Source organism: Panthera pardus, unplaced genomic scaffold (genome assembly GCF_024362965.1).
Source record: "Panthera pardus isolate Hobbes unplaced genomic scaffold, ASM2436296v1 HiC_scaffold_2, whole genome shotgun sequence".
In the NCBI taxonomy this organism is placed as follows: Eukaryota; Metazoa; Chordata; class Mammalia; order Carnivora; family Felidae; genus Panthera; species Panthera pardus.
The window spans coordinates 107,009,904-107,016,875 of record NW_026526765.1 but is presented as its reverse complement, the minus strand read 5'-3'; the positions used below and the strand labels follow the sequence as shown (position 1 = coordinate 107,016,875).

Below are 6,972 nucleotides of genomic sequence, written 5' to 3'. Positions count from 1 at the left end.
CAGTTCTTACCTTCAACGTGGAGGAAGGTGTTTATCAAGCTGCTTGCAGACTTCATGCCCGGATAATTCTGCGGCGTCAGCGCCACAGTCGTCAAATTACTTGAACTAAGTTTCCTCCTTTGTGCCTTAATGTTTTCATTTGCAGTAGCATGTAGCTCCTATGTGTTTGAGGATTCATTTATTTGAAATATATTTATATGAATGCTTGAGGATCATAGATGAATGGGATTTCATAATTGCAAAGGAGAGGTTAAAAAAGGAACAAGAGAGAACTTGGAGTTATTTTTAACTTATCCACTCTAATGGCAACAGCTGCTGCTAATTCCTAAAGTGATACTATCTGGCTTGCTTTACACGGAGTTTTTATTGTTGTTGGTTTTTGTTGTTGTTGTTAGATGGTGTCTAACATATATGAGTATCCCTTAAATAAATGAATAAATGAAACCCAGCAATTCATTTTCCATGCTCCAAAATTAACTAAAGGCTATATGGAAGCCTAAAATCAACCATCTACAGTGACTAATTTGAAGAAAGTACATTAAAATCATTAGACAGATAAAGCCATGCCTCACTGGAAAAAATTTAATACTATTTTACAACTTTAAAAGCTAATCCCATAAGAAAGTAATTAAGAACAGCTCTGTGGTGCTTTGTTTTGGCCTCTTTTCTTATTCTATTAGAAACAGCTGATTAATATTCCTGTTAGATGTGTGTAATTCAGATTAAATGCGAAAAAACCCCACACTTTCCTATTTCAAGTTCTTTCTACTATATTGTGAGATCTGGTTCCTACTGGCCTTTACTACTCAGCATTAGAATACTTTTCTTGGGTGGGTTTTACCTCTTAGAAACGCCCACACTAGGGGGCTAGGTTCCAAAATTGAAGTTCTTTTATTAGATTAGCTGTCCTGTTCCTACCCCCCCCACCCCCCCACCCCCTCACCCCCCACCCCCCTTGCATCCCTGAGGGAATAGGTTCAGTGTGGACCAAATATCAGACTGGTGAGGGATGAAGGGAGGATGAAAAAGTGGAGGCAGCCAGGTAGCAGGTAAACCCTTGAGGGGGATAGGTAGCAGGACCCTGGGCAGCTGTCTGGGTGTTGGGGGGAAAGAAGGAAGAATTTAAAAGGAAACAAGGGAAACCCAAAAAGTTTCAAACTTAACTGCACCCTTAATGTTCAATCTGCCAGTCAGTCAACCAACATCTATTGAGTGCCTGCTGTATAAGCTGGCAGTGTGCCAGGTTCCAGACACCTATGTCAGTATCAAAGATACAGCTTCTTCCCATTTTTAACGAGTTTATAATCCAGAAGAAGAGACAACAGAAGATCTAATGGTGACAACAGAAGCTAAAAGGAGATAAAGGTCATGTATTCATTCATCCTTGAATTCCTCTGCTCCCGTTTTCTCTCTTTTTTTTTTTTTTATATGGAACGCTTCACGAATTTGCATGTCATCCTTGCACAGGGCCCATGCTAATCTTCTCTGTATCGTTCCAATTTTTTTTTTTTTTTTAGTATATGTGCTGCCGAAGCGAGCACTCCCGTTTTCTCTTAAATCTACTCCAAAAGGGCTCTTACTCCCACCACTCCTCCAAAACTGTTTTCACAGTATGGAAGTTTCTCAAAAGACTAAAAGTAGAACTACCCTATGATCCAGCAATTGCACTACTAGGCATTTACCTAAATGATACAAAAATGCTGATTCAAAGGGTACATGCACCCCAATGTTTATAGCAGCATTACCAACAATAGCCAAATTATGGAGAGAGCCTAAATGTCCATCAACTGATAAATGGATAAAGAAGAGGGTGGTATATTTACAAGGGAATATTACCCAGGCATCCAAAAGAATGAAATCTTGCCTTTGCAATGACATGGATGGAGCTAGAATGTATTATGCTAAGCGACATAAATCAGTCAGAAAAAGACAAATACCATATGATTTCACTCATGTGTGGAATTAAGAAAAAAAACAGATGGCCATATGGGAAAGGGGAAAAAATGAGAGAGGGAAACAAACCACAAGAGACTCTTAATGATAGAGAACAAACTGAGGGTTGATGGAGGGAGATGGGTGGGAGGTGGATTAGATGGGTGATGGGTACTAAGGAGGGCACTTGTGATGAGCACTGGGTGTTGTATGTACATGATGAATCGCTGAATTCTACTCCTGAAACCAATACTAGGCTGTATATTAACTAAACTTTAAATAAAAAGTAAAAAAAACAAAACAAAACAACACCTGTTTTCATAAAGGTCACCAATGACCAAATGCTAAATCTAACAGCCATTTCTCAGCTTTAAGCGACTCTCCAACAGAGTTTGTCAGAATTCATTCTCCCTGAAATAGTTTTCCCTCAGCTCCCAGGACAAGACACTCTCTTGGCTTTCATCTTCTCTCTCTGGTCTCTGTTGATATCCTTTGTTGGTTCATCTTCTTCCTTTAGATTTTTATGTTGGAGTGCCCCAGATTTGGTTGTTGATCTTCTCACTGTCTATACTCACCCCCGCGGGGATCTCATCTGGGCATATTATGATTCTACATATAGCTTTCTTGCTGACAATTCCCAAGTCTATTTTTCCAATCTATACCCCTTTTCTAAACTTGAGATTCACATTATCAGATTGGTCCTTGACACTCCCACTTAAATGTCTAATAAACACCTTATATCAACTTGTCTAACACTGAACTCCTGAGCTGAGCTCCCCAGGACCCCCAAAACCTACTTAAACCACAACTTTCCCTTTCTCAGGTAATAGCAACTCTATCATTTGCTCAGGCTAAAACCTTGCTGTTCCCCTCATTTTCTCACATCCTATACACAAATTTCAGGAAATCCTGTTGGCTGTAGATTTAAAAAAAAAAAAAAAAAGCATAATTCTTGGGGCGCCTAGATGGCTCAAGTTGGTTAAGTGTCTGACTCTTGATTTCAGCTCAGATCATGACCTTGCAGTTTGTGAGATGGAGCCCCGCATCGGGCTCTGTGCTGCCAGCACAGGGCCTGCTTGGGATTCTCTCCCTCCCTCTCTTTCTCCCCTTAGCCTGCTCATGCTCTGTCTCTCTCAAAATAAATAAATAAACTTTTTTTTTTAAAAGAAGTTTCTTTTAAAACATAGTCAAACTGTGTCAGATCATGTTCAAAACCCTGCAATGACTTTTCTTTCCACTCAGCATGAAAGCCCAAGTCCTTATATGTGGCCCAAAGGACCCCCAGTGATGTTAGCCCCTTCCCTACTTCGTGCTCACTTTGCTCTAGACACACTGCCTCCTGCTCTTTCCCCAACACACCACAGTCTTTGCACTGGCCATGCCTCAGCCTGGAACATTCCTTCCCCTAGATGTCTGTATGACTAATAGTCTCATGCCACCATTGCAGTGGGACCTACCCTGATCACCTTATCCAATACCACAAATTGTGTGCTACCGTTTTTCTTCATAGCTTTTCATTGTTACTTAATTTCTAAAATTTTTCATTTTCATTTTTCCAAAGCACTTGTCACTTTCTAACATACTATAAAATTTACATATTCATTACGCTTATTGTCTGCCTCCCCTTGCTAGAATCTGAGCCCATGAGGGAAGGGATCTTCACCTTCTTTATTCACTGATATATCTCAAGCACCTGAAACATTGTCTGGCATGTTGTATGTGCTAATAAAATTTGCTGAATTCAAATTGAATTCATTCAACATCCATTCAGCAAATACACAGTAAGTATCTACTATGTGCCAGGCACTGTGCTAGAATTTCGATAATCAGCCGTGAATGAGGCAGACTTGCCCTTGTGTTCATGGACCTTCCAGAGCAGCGGGGATCACAGACTCTGAGCAAATAATTGCAGTGTGACTGGAAATCTCACTGAGGCTTAGGAAACAGAAAAGGCCTCCCTAAGGAAAAGACTCAAGTTCAGACCTGAATAAAATCTGAGTGGAAACTAACTACTGATGGGAAGTCTGAGGAGCGAATTCCAGACTAAGAAAATCGGTCGCGATGCTATCGGCAAAGGCATATCCAGAAGGATAGTTTGCTTGTGGCCAGGGTGTTGCGGGAAGGCAGCATGATCGAGGTCACATTTAAAAGTAAATTGAATCAGCCAAGGAAGATGGTAAGGATTGAAAAGAGAATGGAAGTAAGCGTGTGCCAGATGGAGGGGTCGAGTGGAAGCTTAAAATGAAGAGGCAGGAAAATGAAGTACTTATATGATTCAGTTTGCCTGGAGCATAGGGTTGGGTTGTTAAGGAAAGCACTGAGAAAAGAAGATAGAGTGGGACCGGAAGGCAGTGGACAAGTCCTAGAAGATGTTACAGCGGAGTTATAATACAACCAAAATTGTACTCTAGAGTTTAGCTACAGGATGCAGACATTAGGAGCAGGGGGCTGCTAAACCTTAGCTCCACTGAAAGGACTTTGTTTGCACTAAGCGGTGAAAGACAAAATTATGATAATGACAACCTTCAGGGAACTGGAATGAACATGGGGATTCCACTTTATTTATTTACTGTGAGAAATCTAATTGTCACACAAATTGGAAATTCCCACGTTAAATTTTTTTTTTCATTTTTTTAAAGGTTTATTCACTTTTCAGTAAGTGGGAGAGGGGCAGAGAGAGAGGGAGACAGAATCTGAAACAGGCCCCAGGCTCTGAGCTGTCAGCACAGAGCCCGAAGCAGGGCTCGAACTCACAGACAGCAAGATCATGACCTGAGCTAAAGTTGGACGCTTAACCGACTGAGCCATTTAGGTGCCCCCCGTGTTAATAAATGTGATGTATTCTTTCCATGAACGGAATGGAAAAATCATGATAAGAAGCTCTTTAAGAATGCACAAGAGAAACATCGCAAGGTCTCAAAGTTTAGTTTGCCTGACGAGTGGTCAGGATGAATTGTTAGCTGACATGGGGTGAATGGCAGACAGGAACCCCAGAGCCGGCTGTCGAGCCCAGCTCACAAATTGGAAGTTAGAGTTTACCAGCGATAAACGCAATCCTTGGTCAGAATCTCTTAAGAGCATTTAAAAGATATCAAGGTTACCTCTCTCTCTCTCTCTCTCTCTCTCTCTCTCTCTCACACACACACACACACACACACACAAAGGTAACCATGTAGAGGTGGTGCCCTTGTTAATTAGATCAATTGTAGTGATCTTTTCACAATATATACATACGTCAAAACATCAGGTTATACATCTTAAATATATACAATTTGCATGGTCAAAGACATCTCAATAAAGCTTTAAAAAAAATAACAAGGCTGGGCACCACCCCAGGTGAACTGAATCAAAATTCTTGTGGGTGAAGCCAGGCATTGGTATGACAGAGGTAGTTTCTTTTTTTGTTGTTTTAATGTTTATTTATTCTTGAGAGAAAGAGAGAGAGAGAGCATGAGTGGGGGAAGGGCAGAGAGAGAGGGAGACAGAATCCAAAGCAGGGTCCAGACTCTGAGCTGTCAGCACAGAGCCTGATGCAGAGCTCAAACTTCCGAACTTGACATCACGACCTGAGCCAATGTCGGGCGCTTAACCAACTGAGCCAGCCAGGCACCCCCACAGGTAGTTTCTAAGAACTCCCTAGAATTCTCACTTTGGATTGGTGCAACCATAGGCCTTGGAAGACCTTCTTTATCAGACCTTCCTGAGTGGCCTTTGGCACGTCCCTTTGGATGCCTCCAGAGATAACCAGCCACAGTCAGTTTGACTCAATCTGGTTCCATACACCTTTTCTTTGGATATGTTAATAATCCATTCTAAGAGTTCCAGAGAAGAGGTTTCCTGCAGGTCTTGGAGCATCCTGCTTTTAACTCATTGTCTGTCTCTGCATTGTTCACATGAATTTTCCTAATGGACAAAGTTTTTGTCATCCTCACATTTTGGGGTGAAGGGGGTTACCTCACTGGGGGATTAGATGAACTGAAGGGAAACAAGAACAAGCCTGGAATAGGAAGGCTGGCTAGGGATCCACACAGTGGGCCAGGCTCTAGATTGTACTAGGATGCTCACAGTGGGACACATATGGAATGGGAAGGACTGGAGCAGGAAGGAGGGGAGTAGGGTGGGGGAGCAGGGGGTGGTCAAACAAAGGAATAGGAGATTATATCAATTATATTGATTCAAATCATCCTCTTAGTACTAATTTTTTTTTTAAGTTACAGAGGAGTAATTGAAGTCAGTGGGAGAGGGGTGATTCACAAAGCATCACAACATAGAAAATTATGTGGAAATTGATCTCTGTTACATTGATTCATTGACAAACTAACCACAAGTTTACGATTTGAGTAATTTTTTTCTAATTAACTTTGAATATTTTACTCTTTTTCTGTCCCTAAATTACATATTACATAGCAATTAGACTATTAGGTCACAGAACAGAAGGGTGAGCTATCAGGAAGTGAATGTTAGAAATGCTAGTAATCACTCCAGACATATAGGTTCAGAACACACACACACACACACACACACACACACACACACACACGATATATCTGAGTAACCCAAATGCTGTATCCAAAATGATTTCCGATCCAAGTAGTATCAAATAGTTTTGCAACCCTTGGCTTTTCTTTGACTATGCAGACAAGGGGTTAAAAAACAAATAAACAAGATCAAATTTAAAAACCTCAAGCACCTCTATAATGAGTGTCTCCTACACTGTTGAACATTTCTGTTTCAGATAAGGGCTATGATTGCTTCAGATTTCATCAGGGTTCCCAGAGATGTTTAGAGGCAACTTGTAGCATACCAAATTCCTTTCATGTGATTTCCTCTGTGTTCAGGGATGTAGCACAATCACATAACTATCTAATTCGCCATCCCACTGAGTTAATAATAGTCAGTATTTTCGATTTGGAAGTTTCCTCTTTCACTGTTTGGATTCAATGGCACCTATCTCAATTACAAAGTAAGCCAAATTGAAAAGTTTTGACAGAGAAATATGATATCTGACATTGTAGAATCCTGAACATTTGCCAAGTTTGA

General features: G+C 40.9%; 1 pseudogene; it reads right to left on the bottom strand.

Annotated features, from left to right (window-relative positions):
- Positions 1 to 1,422: 1,422 nt before the first annotated feature.
- LOC128778415 (U6 spliceosomal RNA) lies at positions 1,423 to 1,521 on the bottom strand (annotated as a pseudogene).
- Between the last annotated feature and the right edge of the window lie 5,451 nt (positions 1,522 to 6,972).